Source organism: Harpegnathos saltator, unplaced genomic scaffold (genome assembly GCF_003227715.2).
Source record: "Harpegnathos saltator strain DR-91 unplaced genomic scaffold, Hsal_v8.6 scaffold85, whole genome shotgun sequence".
NCBI lineage: Eukaryota > Metazoa > Arthropoda > Insecta > Hymenoptera > Formicidae > Harpegnathos > Harpegnathos saltator.
In genome coordinates, this window is record NW_020230704.1 from 150745 (window position 1) to 167715 (window position 16971).

At 49.3% G+C, this 16971-nt stretch overlaps 1 long non-coding RNA gene across 2 annotated transcripts in view; it reads left to right on the forward strand.

The window, feature by feature from the left end:
• The window catches only part of LOC112590533 (uncharacterized), an 84436-nt gene extending 67871 nt beyond the window's left edge, over window positions 1-16565 (forward strand). For both annotated transcript variants that reach the window (XR_003114292.1, XR_003114293.1), the window contains exon 3: window positions 16413-16565. This is a non-coding gene — a long non-coding RNA (uncharacterized LOC112590533). The remainder of the gene's footprint in view (window positions 1-16412) is intronic.
• The last annotated feature ends 406 nt before the right edge of the window (window positions 16566-16971 follow it).

The following is a 16971-nucleotide window of genomic DNA, read 5'->3' on the forward strand; positions in this document are numbered from 1 at the left end:
AGACAGAGAGAGAGAGAGAGAGAGAGAGAGAGAGGGAGAGGGAGAGGGAGAGGGAATGAGTAAAGTGGGAGGGAAGGGGGGGAGGGCGAGAAACAAAGGCGGCAACGGAGGAATAAATTTACGCACAAGTGCGGCGTGCCGGCGAGTGGAAACTTCGTTAGGCGGCGGCCGCGCGAAACAGTGGAAAAAGGGTGAAAAGGACCAAGCAAGCCAGACGGAGAGAAAGAACGAGAGAAACGTTGGGAGGGAGAGAGGGAGAGACCAGGGTGGTTTTTACCTGCCCTCCGCGTAATTGACTTCCAAGAACTGAAATCTTGTCCCGAAGTTTGCTCGACTACTTTGCTCCTTACACGGAGGAATTTTTAAGCAGTTGAAAGTATTATATCGTTACGCGGAATAACGGTCGTCGAGGAGCTACCGGTCGCGCCGTACATACCCGACGGGGTTCGTCCGCGTGGCTCGTGGAGGAGGGAGTTGCCGCACGAAAAATCGCGACGCGCTCAACCAGACCCGGCGATTGGCGAGGAAGGAGAGCGGCGGCCGACTCGAAAACAGGAAAGTGCTAATTCAAAGTGTCGCGTTTAATGCGAATTACCGCATTTACGCTTCACCCGGGGCAGCTCCCCGCCGGGAATACGCTTCATCTCTTCGAATTGCTCGCGTCGGAGAACAGACGTCTCTCCTGGGCTTCCTTTCTCGGAACGCCCAAATGGTCCTTTTCACTCGCGCTGGGCGTGTCGCGAGTAAATTGTTATTTCATCGATAATCACCGGTGAAAAAAGTGATAGAAAGGGGAAGAGTGAGAAAGAGAGAGAGAGAGAGAGAGAGAGCAAGAGCATTTCGCTATTGAAGATCAAGGGAATAGCATACGCGCGGTCAACGATCCACGCACAAAGATATCGCGGCTTTAACGCCTCGGTCGAACGAATGAGGACAGCAAGAACGAAGGGCGAGCCGTAATATATGCCACGCGCGCGCGCGCGCAGATTGACGGCGGTTTAATCGCTGACGCGCTGGTCCGGTTACAGCTGCCAAGATTCTCATTACAAATCTGGCACCGCGATGCGAAAAGCCGAGATTACTACCGTCCCATTGACCACCGTTCATCCCGATAGCCACCGACCTCGCGTACTCGCGCGCGCGCGCGCGCGCGCGTGCACGTCGGTGCGCTCTCTCGCGTCGATTCGTTCGCCAATGTGCACGATGCACCTCTCCCTCCCATACTCTTTCTCTCTCGCTCTCTGCCCTTCCTTTCGCTCTCTCTCCCTCCCTCCCTCTCTCTCTCTCTCTCTCTCTCTCTCACACTTTGGTCGCGCGCATGAAAACCTCTTCAGGGACTGCATCAAAGGAACGCTCGCCTCGGGCTCTTTATCGGGTCGGGTCGGGTCGGGTCGGGTTCAGTTCAGAACGGGTTCGCAAGCGCCTCGCGAAATTCCCCCGTTTGCGTGTCTGTCGTCGCCATTGTGCCTGTCGAATTTTACGCTGGATTCCGTGGCGCGCGTCGAGCCCGTCGAGCCCGATTGTCTGAGGGTTCGTATCGTCGTACCGTGCCGATCTGAGAGGATGAGAGAGAGAGAGAGAGAGAGAGAGAGAGAGAGAGAGAGAGAGACGACGGCGGAGAGGAGAGAAAGATCGGATCTCCCCGTTCGTCGTCGAATTTAATCTCACGGAATTGAAGGTAACGACGCGACGCGACGCGACTTCCGTCGACGCGGGGGTGATTGCGACAGCTCGTATGCTTCGTAGGCCTGTCTTCTTCCGGCGCGCTCGATGGATCTCAATCTGCCGAGAGAGGCAGGGATGGGGAAACGTCGATCGCACCGTTCGCACTCGCGACGCGATTAAGCTTCGTCACCCGCTCGTATATCCGCGTCGGTCGAACTCGGGTGGAAAAAGCCGCGTCGATCGTCGCGATCATTTGGGAGATTATCTGATCTAAGCGAGAGAGAGAGAGAGAGAGAGAGAGAGAGAGAGAGAGAGAGAGAGAGAGAGAGAACGAGAGATAACGACTCATATAATCAAAGGAATATTCGTGAGAGAGGCGCGCACGAGAGAACGTCCCGCAGGAGAACGCGAGAGGAAACGTAAAGGAACGTGCGCGCGTGAGCGAGAAAAGCGAGACAATCGCTGCGATATACACAATGGTGGAAAATATGTTACGGGACGATTGCGAGGATTCGACTGCGAAATTCCGATCACGGAACGGCGGGGCAATTTACTAGAGTGCCAATAGACAGCTCCGTTGTATAATGTACGACATAATGCGGTTTATGTCTCTCTCTCTCTCTCTCTCTCTTTCTCTCTCTCTCACTCACTCTCTCTGTGCCAGGACGATTCCAGCCCCGCGCCGCTTGAACGCGCGATTGACAACGAAATGTCCAATGTAGGAGCAAGCTTTTACGAGAGAGAGGATGCTTGCCGTCGCAAATTCTCGTCCCTTAATTCGCGCATCAGCTCGCATTCGTCGCGTTCGTGCCGAGGAAAAGAAAGACTTACCCCCGCGCGATGAAGTACAGAAAGAAGAATGAGAGACCGCAGAAATCTTAGGTGTACGAATAATGAATATTTCAAGTGAGTCAAACGCGGACGGAAAAGCCGAGCGAAAATCTGGTGACGAGAGTATCTCCGTTTGCGCGACCGAGAAGAAATTCGTCCGAATATTCGGCTGCACATTCGAGCTCGCGGCCGAGACGCAATTGAAAACAAGTGACTGATTGGGAATCTTCTAGGAGAAATCCTTCTGTTCCTGCAGCGAAGTTCCGAATTCCTTGTTCTTCCCGGGCGACGGCAAGTCCAGCTGCATCAGCGACATCATCTTTCCCCATGTAACGCTTCTCCCCCGATGTGCAAAACATTTTTACAGCTTTCGGTCTGAAGAAGAAGTGCGAACGAAAAACGGCATACTTTTGATCAGACGCGATAAACTCGCGGCGGGCAACAAAGTTCCTCTCGAGTCTGTGTATTTTGTCGAACAAACGGGGGGGCCGAGGGAGGGGGGGGGGGCCACGTCTTATAGGAAGTTGAACCGCTTCACACACAGCGGGAAGACACATAATTGCAAACCTCCCTCTCTGCACATCCACTTAGGCAAGTGTCTTAGTGACGTTTCGATTTTCCGGACGATCGATACGAGCACGTAGTATCTCATCGCGCGTCTCTCGTGCCGGTCCCTCGCGTGCGCCCAAGTACGTAATATCAGCCGCACAATGACGTAATATTGTCAGTGATAATAGACGACGATAAGGCGAACGACGACCGCGTTGTTATTATTATCGCGAGGATTACGCCCGCCGCGCGGTGCAACGCCCGGCGACGGAGAAGAAGGTGCGCAAGGAAAATAATTATAATAATTGCGGTGTCGCAATTAAATTGCTTTCGCTAATTACTAGGTCGGTATATTTCTCACAATCATAAATGCTGACGCGAATCGGGCGAGACGCAGCGGGCAGGGAGGAAGGGCGAGAAGGAAGCACGGAGCACGCGAACTAGATGCAATTTTTGAGAAGCGGTAGCGCTTTCTGCGTCACGAGCTCTCGTATAAAGGAGAGGGCGCCTTCGCTTTGAGGTAGACAAGATCCCAAGTTACTTTTAATACGGCCTGGTATCTTGTAAATTAGTTTTGCGAGAAGAGCTTTTGCGCATTAACGGCGGAATATGCGAGATAATCTTGTAAAATATAATCTTTCGTACGCGCTTCGCTATAAATTAGATGAAGGTATTATGGGGGACGTCTTAGCTAATAGGAAAAGGAACGGCGAAGGTGGGACGGAGAGCGCGGAGAATATCGATGGTTGGATACGGCGGGGTGAGAGAGAGAGAGAGAGAGAGAGAGAGAGAGAGAGAAGAGAGGAGAGAGAGAGAGAGAGAGAAAAGACGAGAAAAACGACGGGGCTAGACACAACGGCGGAAATGGCGCGAATTTCGTTTCTTCGTGATATATAAATCATAACGTGCATCTTCGAATAGTCGATACGCCCCGACCGACGCCGACGGCCTGTCAAATTATTTTCGCGAGGAGGAGAGAAGAGAGAGAGCGAGGGGGAGTGAGAGACTTGATTATAGATTTCCGGAAGAATATGAGACGTATATTGACTGTCAGAAATTCCACATCACGCGACAGATCACGCGCGAGTGCGCTATACGCCGGTCGACAGCGAGGAGAGAGGAAAAGATGGAAAGAGAAAGAGAAGAGAGGAGAAGAGAGAGAGGAGAGAGAGACAGAGACAGAGAGAGAGAGAGAGAGAGAGAGAGAGAGAGAGAGAGAGAGAGATGCAATGCTTAGGAATTGTATGTACGAGAAATGTGCCAACGCTGACGGCTCGCAATAAGATTCAAGCACCGCGCGATGTTCACAATTCCGTGACGCGATTAGATGGTGAAAGAGAGAGAGGGGCGGGGAGGGGGGGAGGGGAGACGGAGAGGGAGAATGAGCGAGAAGGGATCGGTGCGATATTTCATTAGTATAAAATATTAGTGGCAGCGCGCACCGTCGCGTGAAACTTTTGATTAATCTATATACGCCGGAGCGCCCGCGACCTGGCAGAGTCGAAAATTGTTATTAGATTCCGAATGATTCCCCGGCTACGGAATACCGCGAAATATCGCAGAACAGTCGCGTAATTATATATCGGGAGGAAATCGTCGCGAAAATTAATACGCGCTAGCACGGATTTTCGTCTTTGTGCGAAATACATTTAAAGTCGGCCGCTCGCGCGGCTGCGGCTTTTTCAGATTTTTGTATCCTTGTCGCCGAACAGGCAAATTAAAAGTTGCCTTGAAACGGCCGCTCCTCTCCCGTCGCGATGCATACCTTTGATTAATGAATCCCCCCCCCCCGGCCGCTCTCTTCACACTCGCGCATTCGCACTCGCGCGGTTTCCTTTCTGGAATATTACGTACAAATTGGTAGCTCATTATCAACGACGGACCGACGTGCGCCGCCAGTCGAGTATATTTTCTGCGCTAATAAATCTCAGACACATATCGCGGCTATTAAAACCCTCCGGTGGAGAAGCTAATAAATTTCTATCAAAGCGATACGCCCGCGCGGCGTTTCGTTCTCTACGGACGCGAAATTCGAAATTCGCGACAACGAAAATATCCGGGCTATATTTATAACCGTGCGTCTCTCGAGCTGACTCTCGCCCCCCCCCCCCTCGGCATAATGTCCGTTTGCGCGTATATTAATTGCAGCGATCTGCGCAATTTCTTCCTTGTTCGTTTATTTACTTTCGATGCATTTATTAAGTGCCGTTTGTCGCGAGAGTACAATTACCTGGACGATCGGAACGAACGGCGAAAATATTTGAGAGCCCCGCGTAAATAGCATCTCTCGACGCTCGGAAATTAATTGTCGCGCGTTAATTTAATTACGAGAGGACTGTAGAGGGAAGAAGGAAGAGGGGGCTTTTGCTCTGAGCGTCCTCTCTTTTATGGTGTAAATTTAGCACGCGTGTTCGTGCGAGAACGAACGAGCGAGCGAGCGAGCGAGCGAGCGTAAATGCCGCCGCTTGCGGGCAAATCAAGGCAGCGTTGTTGCGAAATTATTAACGGCAATAGCAATCATTACGCCGTCATTACGCCGGCGAATTAAATGGAGGCAGAAAGTGCGTCGTCGTCGTCGTCGTTCGCGTGCTTACTGTCGCTCGTACAACGGGCTGATGTGTGTGTGTGTGTGTGTGTGTGTGTGTGTGTGTGTGTATGGAAATTTGTCTGAAGATACCGGGAGCGCATTATACTTTTATCACCTTTTTTTAATATCCCGCGCTCGTTGCGTGTTACGGCGCTCGTTTATTACATCTCGACAAAGACGACCGCTCGTTACGTTTCCCAAGGGCGGAAGCACCTACTTGGAATTAATTATAATAATTTATCCGATATCTTCTTGCGAAGATTTATCCCTCTACTGTTCCTGCACGCGGCCTGTCTCTCACGCTTCACAATTCTTCTTAAGGGGGCTGGAGGGTCAGATTGTTGAAAAATCGTGCTTGTTTTTGATAATATTTTGTGACGAACTGAATAAATGTGCAAGAATGACAATTTTAGGTATAGTTATACAATATACGAAGAGTAGAAACATTTTGTTTATTAACAAATACTCATACAAATATACAATATACATAGCTGAAATTTACTCTCCTTTTTTTTCAAGTTATCGTTTTTGCAGTAATATCTCGGCTCTCGGTGCTCCGATCAGAGCGAATTGTAGCTAGAAATCTCGAATTATCCGGTGAACCACTAGAAAAAAAATCGAACGAAATTAACAAAATGGGAGCTATTATTAGGAAAAAATTCAAATTTTTCAGTTCTTTTACAATAAAAAAATTAATATTTCGAAATGAAATATTTTGACGGAGTTGTCACCATGATTCACCTGAGAGCCACATGAACAAATATTATTGCTTTAAAATTTCAAATCGATACGAAGCTCAGTTTCGGAGAAATCATTGCAAAATGTTGAACAATAAAATTTCGAGAGAAACGCGCTTAAAGTTTAAGTGGACGTATATTTATATGAGTATTTGCTTAAAAACAAAATTGTTCTACTCTTCATATGTCATATAAATATATGTAAAATTTTCATTCTTGCACATTTAATCAGTTCGTCACAAAATCATTATCAAAAACAAGCATGATTTTTCAGTAATCTGACCCTTCAGTCCCATTAATGTCGCGTATGCGGCAGAAAATAAGACCTCTCGAAGATTATCGAGCGAGCACGCGATCCTCCTATCTCTACCGATCTCTTTAACCAGATCCTGATATCTTCAACGCGCGTCTGTGTTCGCAACTCGCATTTGCTTTTTTAATTTACAATTTGTTAACTCTACCTAACGTTTTGTAACTTGATATTTGATATTGAAAGCTGTTATTTGCTATAGCAATTTCCTCGAGCGCAAAATAAACGCTGCTCCCTCTCTCTCTTTTTCTCTCTCTCTCTCTCTCTCTCTCTCTCTCTCTCTCTCTCTCTCTCTCTCTCTCTTTCCCGTTTTCCGCAGCTATCGTTACCGAGTTTTCATGCAGCGCGCTGCATCGCGAGGGGCTTGAATCTCCAAGGTTGAATCTCGCCCTTCGTTGGGGACCGCGCGAAAATGCCAAGTACATTAAATTACGACGACAACGATGAGCGGGCGCGTGAGAAAAGCAAACGCGCGTTTCGACTGCGGCACGCGTTCCGCCTAATTGCCGCGCGACTATTACGCGAAATGACAATTACGTCGTTACACTCGCGGGGCTAAATAGGGGCGTAAGTGCCAACACGCGTACGTGACAATTCGCGCCAAGCGACCGCCGGACCACCGCTGCCGTCCGGCGGCACCCCCCCTCCCCCCCACTCCCGGCGTCGACTTCGCCCCTCTTATTTCACCGTTATTTTCCGCATCGCCACACCAAAACTATCCCCATATTTTTCGAATAGTTATCAGCGCGTTTGCCGAACTCGGATATTAATTACGCGACTAATTCAATTACTCCCGGGAGTTAAAAGCACCCTTTGTGAAAAAGTTATGAATTTATGGGGAGTATTCGCGCGCGGCCGATACGCTCCCGTTAAGCTCGGATATCAAAATGCAAACTGCCGTCGCGCACGCGCGCGCGCGCGATCGGTGAATGAAGCGATATTCCACTTCACTCCGCCGGGTTAAGCGCCAGTAACAATGGCAATTACGATCGGTAAATATATTATGCGACGTCGCCGTCGTCGCCGCGCGGTGCTATTCTCTTTCCGCGTCCGGCTGGCCGGCCTGGCGGAAAATTAGGACGATCATGCGGATTAATTGAAATGGAAAGGAACGAAAATTATTATTCCGAGAGCGCTTTACAATTTTCGCGCGGCTCACAGCGCCGGCGGCTGCAACGTAACGCGCCCTTCCCTCCCCCCCCCCCTCCGCCTCGGTAACCGGCACGATATCGGTATGTGTCCGGGAGAAATATCGTGCTAATTGGTAATGCTGATAATTTAGCCCTCTGCCGTACTCACCGCCGATCGCGAGTAATGGCTTTACACAGGTACGACGTGAACTTGGCGCCGCCCGGCACGGCCGCCGCAATTCGCGATGAAAAAAAACAGCTCGCGTAAAACCGCGGCGAGCCATCGGAATGTAAAATGCGCCGTTCCGCCGCAGCTGTTAGCGGCGAAATAACGAGCGCTGCGCGCTGCGTTACGTCGGCTACGCGCGTTACGGACGTTGGATGTTAATAGCGATGTAAATATCGGCCTCCGCCGCGTGTGCGGTAACGCCCGCGAGCCTACGACGATCTAATTCGTCGCGGACTGTGAATCTCCTCCCCCCCCCCCCGCCCTCCGCGCTCGATTCGTTCTGGTGTCTCTGGCACGACTTGATCGTCCCCGCGAAATCCCAACGTTTTCCGAAGTAATCCTATTGCCGAGAAAATTAGTAGACAGTCTCACCGGGGCCGTCCGTGAGAGCAATTTTCCAGAATAAAATAGTCGTAGATTCTTGAAAAGAACCTCGATCATACTCGCGGCTGATGGAATCACTGCATCGCATTGCTTCCGGTATGCGCGCGACACGTGAGCGGACGATCCTTCTTGCCGACGCCAGTGGACTGTCCAACTGTCTAACTGTCAAAGTGCTACACAGTTGATTTTGCAAGCGGAGGGCGTATGAAGCCAAAATCAAAGCGGCCGATTCTGAGAGGCGGCGAGTAAAGGAGTACAAGGGAAAGAAATCTAACGAGTAAACCTCGGGGAACGTCAGATGCCGATTTGTTTCCAATTTTTTATAATTATTTTTTATGTCAAAATATGAAGAAATCTGTTATCATTTTTAGCTAAAATTAATTTTTTCAATTGTTTCGAAATTTTTCAAGTTTTGCACAAGTACACTGTTTTATACGTATTTAAAACAATATTTCTTAAAAATATATATATATCTGATTTGTTGAAACTTGCACACGCACATATGTCGTCGATTATGAATCAGTACCATTTTGTAAAATTCAAAATGGCGGATCTAATATGGCTGTCGTCATTGTTGAAAAAGTGTCCAGTTTTACGCTACACTCGACGTTGGGTAATCTTTCGGCTCATTATCCAGCAAACAAGCTCATTTTAACGTCAAAAACTAGTGAAAAGTGAACAAGAAATGAACAAAAAAGGAATGAACAAAAAACTTCAGAAATTTTGAAAAAATTGAAAATATTAATTCAAGCTAAAAATGATAACAGACTTCTTTATATTTTGACGTTAAAAATAACTATAAAAAGTTGGAAACGAATCGGCGGCTGACGTTCCCCGAGGTTTACTCGCAAGGATCGCAGAGCGGGAAGAGAAAACAAAGACTCTAAGTTTAGATATACATATAATTGTCACAAGGCGTAAGCCTTGGTTCTTCAAACGTTCGAGAGCTTTTCCGAACGCCCGCAAAAATTGCAGTGTTTATATTTCATCATTCCGCAACTTTCCGTTGGTCCACGTCTCCTTTAGCTTGGAACGTTGGAACACGTCCCGTCATCGATAATTTAAACAATAACTCGAGGTCGCTGTCTCGCAACACTCTTTCTTGCAGGCGATTAGTCACGCCGACACTGTAAACTGAAGTGTGTTACAATAACATGCTTGAAGCGTGTTAAAGTATGTCTCCACTTTAGACATACAAAATCAGCAGATTAAATTAACATATATATCTATGTTAAAAGAACATATTTATGTATGTGTTAAATATAATCGTTTGTATGCGTGTTAATGGTTAAGTGTATTAAAATAACACACTTTCAGTGTGTTATGAAAGTATATTAAAATAACATATCTCAAATGTGTGTTATGAAAGTGAATTGAGCAACATTGCAAATCCAAGTGTGTTATTTTGAAATGCGCCCAAGCGTGTAAATGAATGAATCTTTTTTACACATTTCTTCCGTCTTAAGTCACGCGTTTTATTTAACATATTACGTTTAAACATATAATAATGAATAACGTGTAATTAATGATTTAGTCTGTAATAATATGAAAGCAAGTTAATATCGCATTAATTTGTCCAAAAGATACAATACTTTTTTGAAGGCGAGTATTCGCCGATTTTGTCGATATGTACTTTTTCTCACATGTATTTCTTTCGATACACATATGTGTGCTCGTTTAAACGTGTGTTAACAAAATTAGTGTGTTATCATGAACACATTACTAGTGTGTTACGTGTTACTTGATGCGTTATCCAATATATCATCCGAGTGTGTTCTCAGTATATCCCGATTATCATTCTGACTAACCAAGGCTTACGCCTTGTGACAATTATATGTATATCTAAACTTAGAGTCTTTGTTTTCTCTTCCCGCTCTGCGATCCTTGCAAGTAAACCTCGGGGAACGTCAGCCGCCGATTCGTTTCCAATTTTTTATAGTTATTTTTAATGTCAAAATATAAAGAAGTCTGTTATCATTTTTAGCTTGAATTAATATTTTCATTCTGTGTCTAAATAATCAATATTATCATTCTGTGTCTAAATAACACGCTCTACGTGTGTCACGGGATTGTTGAGGAAAAGTAACACGTTTCCGTAGTGTCTTACATGGCTGTGTTATTAAAACACACACTTTTTTGTCACAGAAAACGAATTATTTCGACGCACTTGGTGCCTTAACGCCAGCTAATGTGTCAAAATAACACACTAATAACACTCAATTTTAACACACAAGTTCCGATGCCTAGTTTTACAGTGGAGATGTTTTTCCGCTCTCGCCGATCCGTCTCCGCACACATCTAACATTTGTTTTCGTATTTTCGCCGTTATCCGCTTACAATTTGAAACATCGTTTCCGTTTTTCTCGATTAATCGGGGCAATCAGTGACAATGAACGTGTATCCAGAAACGCGTCCGAACTGACGAACAGTTTTCGCAGCTCCCTCGATCCAATCTAACTGTCGATCTGAGGCGTCTCGCCGTCCGATTTCGCAGCTTGAATTCACCGGTGATGCGAAGACGCGCGCGGTTAATTAGTTATTTTCCAATTGCCGATTTGGAGTCGCGACCGATTGTAATGACGATTCTCATCCAGACCAAGCAGTCGACGTCTCTGGATTCCCCTCCGCGCAAGGGAAAGCACCGCGCGAGCACGGTCCCGTTCGCGCCCCGCGCCCCCCCGCCCCGACCACGGGGACGAAATCATATAATCTCGGCGAATTTGTAATTCAAATCGACGCGATACGAGATATAAATTACTGGCCCATCTACACCGCTTCTCGACTCCTTCCACGGCAAGGAGAGAGCGTGAGAGATCCGCCCAGCCGGTGTCCTGGCGCGCGCGCGCGCGCGTAAAGCACCGTCGCTTGGACAATTGCGAGCCCGACAATTCCGCCCGGACTAATTTCCCAATTACAGCCGAGTTACCGGCCGATCTTGCGTCACCCTCGCAAAGTAACTTGCGATTGCGACAACGGATTGCGATCTCATCTGCGCAGAGATCGGTACGCATTTCTCTTGCCGACAGTCCGATGACTATCGGGGAAAAAAATCGATATTCTGACTTGGGAAACGGTCGGGGCAAAACTAGCCCGACGTGGATTTCTGCGAGACGACGACGCCGCCGCGATTCGAGATGGCCGCGGCGAGACTCGGCCATTTCTCGCCGTCTCGCTCTCCTCTCTCTCTCTCTCTCTCTCTCTCCGTTCGCGGCGGATTATCGTCGTGCCATTAATCGGCGCGCTGACGGCGGTGCGGACGCGCGTGAAAACGGATGACCACGGGCCGGAGAGACGTTGAATATTGAAATAAAGTGTCATACATTCAACCGGCGTGGTAATAATTAAGCATACACAATGTTGGCCGTAATAAAATCCGCACGTTCGGAATATCGCGCGGCGCGGCGCCGAGTAAATCGTACGGCGCGTCGTATGCGGCAAATGTAAAATCGTTGATTGCGACACGCCGCGATTTATACGGCGGCCGGGGCGTAGGAAAATATTTTGACGGCTGTTACAGAATTATCCGGCCGGCCGCGTCGGCTGACGATTAATATCACGAAAATTCCATGATTCCGCTCGGCAAAAAAAAAAAAAAACAACAAAGGCACGCGCACATTCAAGTACACGACGGTAATGCCTCGCCGATCAACGGCGGCGGCGGCAATGGCCGACGCGCGCGCGCGCGCGCGCGCGTGCATTCATTATGTACATTTCACGTTTGCGTAATTGCTTTCGCTTTATTACTCCGCGGAGTATCGTATTTCGATTACACCGTCCGGCCCGGCACGGTTTTCGGCAGTCGCCGCGCTATTTCGCGCGTATGAAATTTCGCGGTCGACTCCTGCCGGCGTATCACTTGGCCGGTCTGGCATCACCGGGGGTCGGAACGAGTGTCATTAATATTCATTCCGATGTTCTTTGGCCGCTGTAATAATAAGCGCGGGGGGGCATCGCCCATTTATAATGCGCGGCCGCGTGATCCTTTTGGCAGGCAGGTGAGACCGAAGCAACGAGAGACGCGAATCGTTAATAGTGATGAACGACGCTGAGAATCGCCCGGTGCGTGAAAAGGCCGACGGATAACTTCCCTTTTCCCTTGCACCCGTCCGGAGAAAACGATGGCGCGGATCGTCGCTCGTGGGTCGCGCGGGCACGATTTTCCCGGGACCTCGAATTCATCGTTCGGGATTGTCGTCGCACGAAAAGTGGCCACTTGGCGCGCGCTAAGGAACGCGTTCGCCGAGAGAGAACGACGGGAGAGGGAGAAAGAGAGAGGTGGCGGAAACTTATACCCGCGAGCGCGAGCGCGCTGCAAGAAACCCTTAATGCACCCACAAACAATTTTCACGTTCGCCGTGAAGCGGCGGTAAATTTTAGAGGATGGCGTATGGAGGCCCTGAGATAGATCAATGTCGGGTAAAAACGTTGGATCACAGAAACGTGGCGGCGAACTCGGTGCTAGCGAAGCGCCGGAGAAAAAGAGAGAGAGAGAGAGAGATGGAGCGAGAGGGGGAGAGGAAGAAAGAGAGAGAGAGAGAGAGAGAGAGGAGAGCGAGCTCATAAATAAAAGATATCGCGGTGAACGTGGGTACATGTGTGCGTGCGTGCGTGCGTGCGTGTGTGTGTGTGTGTGCGCGCGCATGTCGACAATTATTCCTGCGTGGAACGACGCGCTTCTTGTATCGTCGAATACATTTTGTACGACGACGTGTACGTTACACAACGTGCAGCTACACCCCGCGAGATTCCACTCGACCTGACCCGAACCTTCCATCTCCGTCCGACCCGGCATCTTTCCTACTTTGTCGACAAAAACTCGCCGTCCCGTCGAGGGGACGATACCGAACGAGTGCATATTGCGCCGGAATTATTCTATGCAAATCGCATTATTCCCACCTCACTGCATTACAACCGACCGTAATGTATTCCGGAGGGGGATTTATGCGGCTTTGCGGAATAATACCTGACTTAACACATTACTACGGGGAGTAGTTGGCCGCGACAATAAGAGCCTCGGCGAGAGAGAGGCAGGGAGAGAGAGAGAGAGAGAGAGAGAGAGAGAGAGAGAGAGAGAGAGAGAGAGAGAGAGAGAGAGAGAGAGAGAGTCGCGATCGGTTGTTCTTAGTTGAGACACAGAGCGCCGTGCTCTGAAACTTGAGCGAGACGCGCAGCTGTAAATGTCGCACCGCTTGGCGCAGCCAATCGTCTCATCGCTGCGTTACATTTCAAATTGTAACGAGCGCTGCGATCAGTGTTTTGACCCCTCTGTGCATATTTATTCATTTAATTCATTTATTCAGTTATTTATTTCGTTCGAAATCTGAGTCACGCTTCGAGGTCAATGATCCCGCGACATCTCGACGCCCCGATCGCCGATCGAATAAAGGGAGCGCGTTTGAAGAAAGAAAAAACAGAGAAAAGAAAGAACGGACAGAATATCGGGCAAAAAAGAACGTTAATGCGGAAAGACAGATGGCAATCGTCGGACGAGAGCGTGCGCGCGCGATACGCGCTAACCAGATTACCGGCTCCGAAGTATAATCTTCTTTACGGCTCGGGGAGCTTAACGATCCGCTGTGGACTCAATAATGGCGATACCGATGCCATTAAAAGACGCTTGTCTCGACCGCTCGTGGATTTGCATAAAACGATTGGAAATCTCCGGCGAGAAAAGGAGGGAGCATTCGCTCGCTCGCTCGCTCGCTCGCTCGCACGCTCGCGCGTGTCTTACCGCGCGCGATGTCAAATTTCCTCCGTCAATCTAAGCCGCGCAGCGGCTCTCGTCTCGGCGGCCGAGGGAGAAACGAGCGTCCACACAGGGGACAAGGCACGATCCCGTAAGAATCAGCGGGTAGGTGCGGAAATAAAGTGCAATCTCGCTCCGCGAATTTACACTCGATTTCTCGCGGAATAACGACGCGCCGGCGAAACTACGTCGGCGGCGCGGCGGTTCACGCGCGTGTATCACGCGCGATATTGTAAACACGCTACGATACTTGAGCGGGATTTAACGTCGCGGCCGCGTACCGCGGCTCGGCGATAAATTACAGCGCAGATTAGAATAGTTAATGTCGGCCCCGTTCGAGCGCGACGTCACCGAGTAAATCTCGCGAACGCGTTGCGCCGCGGCGAGTCGACTCGATTTGATTCGACGGCGCGGCTGAAGACGCGACGCGCGCGCGGATATATTGGACGGGCTCGGGCGTCTATGGTGGTTATTAAATACGCATCGGGGTTATGCAAAGAGAAAGAGAGAGAGAGAGAGAGAGAGACAGAGCTGCGGTGAATCCTCCCTTTTCAGGAAGGAAAGTTGGTACGGAAGAGGACAAGCCGCCGGGGGTAGCGCGCGAACGAGCCGCGCATAGAAAATATCTGACGTCGGAGATAACGGATCTGCCGTTCGTGCGAAAGCGCGAATAAGAGCACCGAAACGAAATCTGGGAGTTTTTCTTGTTTCGCTGTCGGCGGCCAGGGACGGCGAAAAGGTCCAAGGACTCGTGAAAAATTATACGCATCCGAAAAAAGGGGGGGGAGGGGTCCGCGCGGTATTCTCCCCCGACGCGAGCGATTTTTCTTGCGCGCGTTTTTCTTCTCCCTCCCCCCCCCCCTTCTCCGCAGTCTCTCTCGCCGCGTGAGAATACATCTTCCATTTCTGAGTGAGGTTTCAAAGTTTCGGCGCAGCGGTGGCGATGAATGAGCCGCCGGAGACTGGATTCGCTCTCGAAATTGCTGTCCCTCGCGCGAAATCTTAAGCCGAGCCTGCCGACAGTCAATTACCGGCAGTGCTGAAATCAGGGTAAATGCCGGCGGCGGCGGCGGGCGGGGTCAGCGGCGTGACCTCCCGCGCACGAGCGCGAAGGACGATGGATGCTTTCCTCGACGGTGGTGGCGGTTTACCAGTTGAAGGCGCCAGGACCAGGGCCGGAATTTTCGAACAAAAGAGCGGAGACCCTGATTTAGTGGCGTGCATAATTTCGTCCTGGTCATAAATTAATATTTCCACCCCTTTGTCCATTCGTCGAGCCGCGGCCGCGGAAGAAAAGGATCTTGATGAATGAAAATCCTTGCGCGTGTTTCGCTGCGCGCACACACGCGCCGCGTGCACGTCCGCGGATCGGCGACTCCGTGATTTTGATAACAGCCCGATTGTGCGCGAATTTACGCGCCGTACTTTGTCCGCCACCGCGCGCCACCGACGCTTATTAGCATGGAAATTGCGCCCGAAATGTGACGATTGTTTCTAGGAAGTTAATTGAATACCGTCGGCCGCCCGATAACCGGCCCGATAAAAATTCAGTGCGATATAATTTCGGGTTTCAATCATGGGGCGCTGTCGTTTGATTTATTCGGGGCGTTCGCGCGTAGCGAACTATATTTCGCAGGTTTCATTCGCAGCCATGAAAATTGCCCCGCGAATTATATACGGAGTTTATTGTTCGCCAGAGTTTACAAATATTCCTGCGCGGCTTCTTGTTGCGCGCGTCATGAATTTCGGTATTACACGAACAAATCTGTATCTTTGTGTGCGTTCTCGTGTGAGGCACAAGCGTTTCAAGGGAATGTAACAAAATGCGCGCACGTCACTTTTTGGCGGATTATTTGCTCTCCCGTTTCAGCCCGGGCGTTTTCGGCGCAGTTTTGCGATGTATCGCGATATATTCTCTCTCGATCTCGACCCTCATGAATTATAATCAGGAACTCCAGAATCAAAGCGAATGTCCCCTTTTTTCATGTACTCGTATATATTGTATAATATATACATTTCGACTCTGACTATTCGACGAGATAATTTCATTTATTGTTTCAATCATGCTGCTTCAATGATCAGCGAACGAGAATAATTTCCATAATAGCCTACGCTAATCCCTATCAGTTTTAACATTGGGAAGCGCGCGGATTTTGCGATAATTATCACATATTTACCATTGTTAGTTTAACGTCGACGTGCGTCCATCGTAGTAATTGTTCTCCGCATTTTGATTGTACGCAGATCCCCCGAATCGGATTACACCGCTCGTGGCCGCCGCATTTTTAAGGTAAGACTTAGCTTAAAATCGTGCATGCAAAATCTTTTGCATTTAAAATTCCGACGCGATTGCATCGAAAACGAAGGAACGAAGGAAAAAGATGCGACCGCGCGCGCGCGTCCAAATACACGCGCTCTCGCGTGTACATGTGTGGCGCAGCGCGCTTGTGGAGTTGTAGGGGTGAGGGAGGGGGAGGGGCAGGGAACCTCGCTCGGTGAGCAAAAAAAAGTCATCGCAGCCGCGCGAACGCTCGAAATGAAAAAACGGGGAATCGAAGATTTAAGAGTGGTGTACCGGCGCGGTCGAGACGATGTATCGCCGGCTATGCAGAGCTATGAGCGTTAGAATTAAACAGCCCGCCAACAGCTTCACAGCGTTTTCATTCCGTTTAGCCGCTCTCTCTCTTTTTTTTTTTTTCACTCACCCACCCACCGACCCATCCTTCTTTTCTTCCCGCTGGAACCGAGGGTGTCGGTGCTGTGCGCGACGCTGGCGGAAATTTAAATGTATGTCGGTGGATAT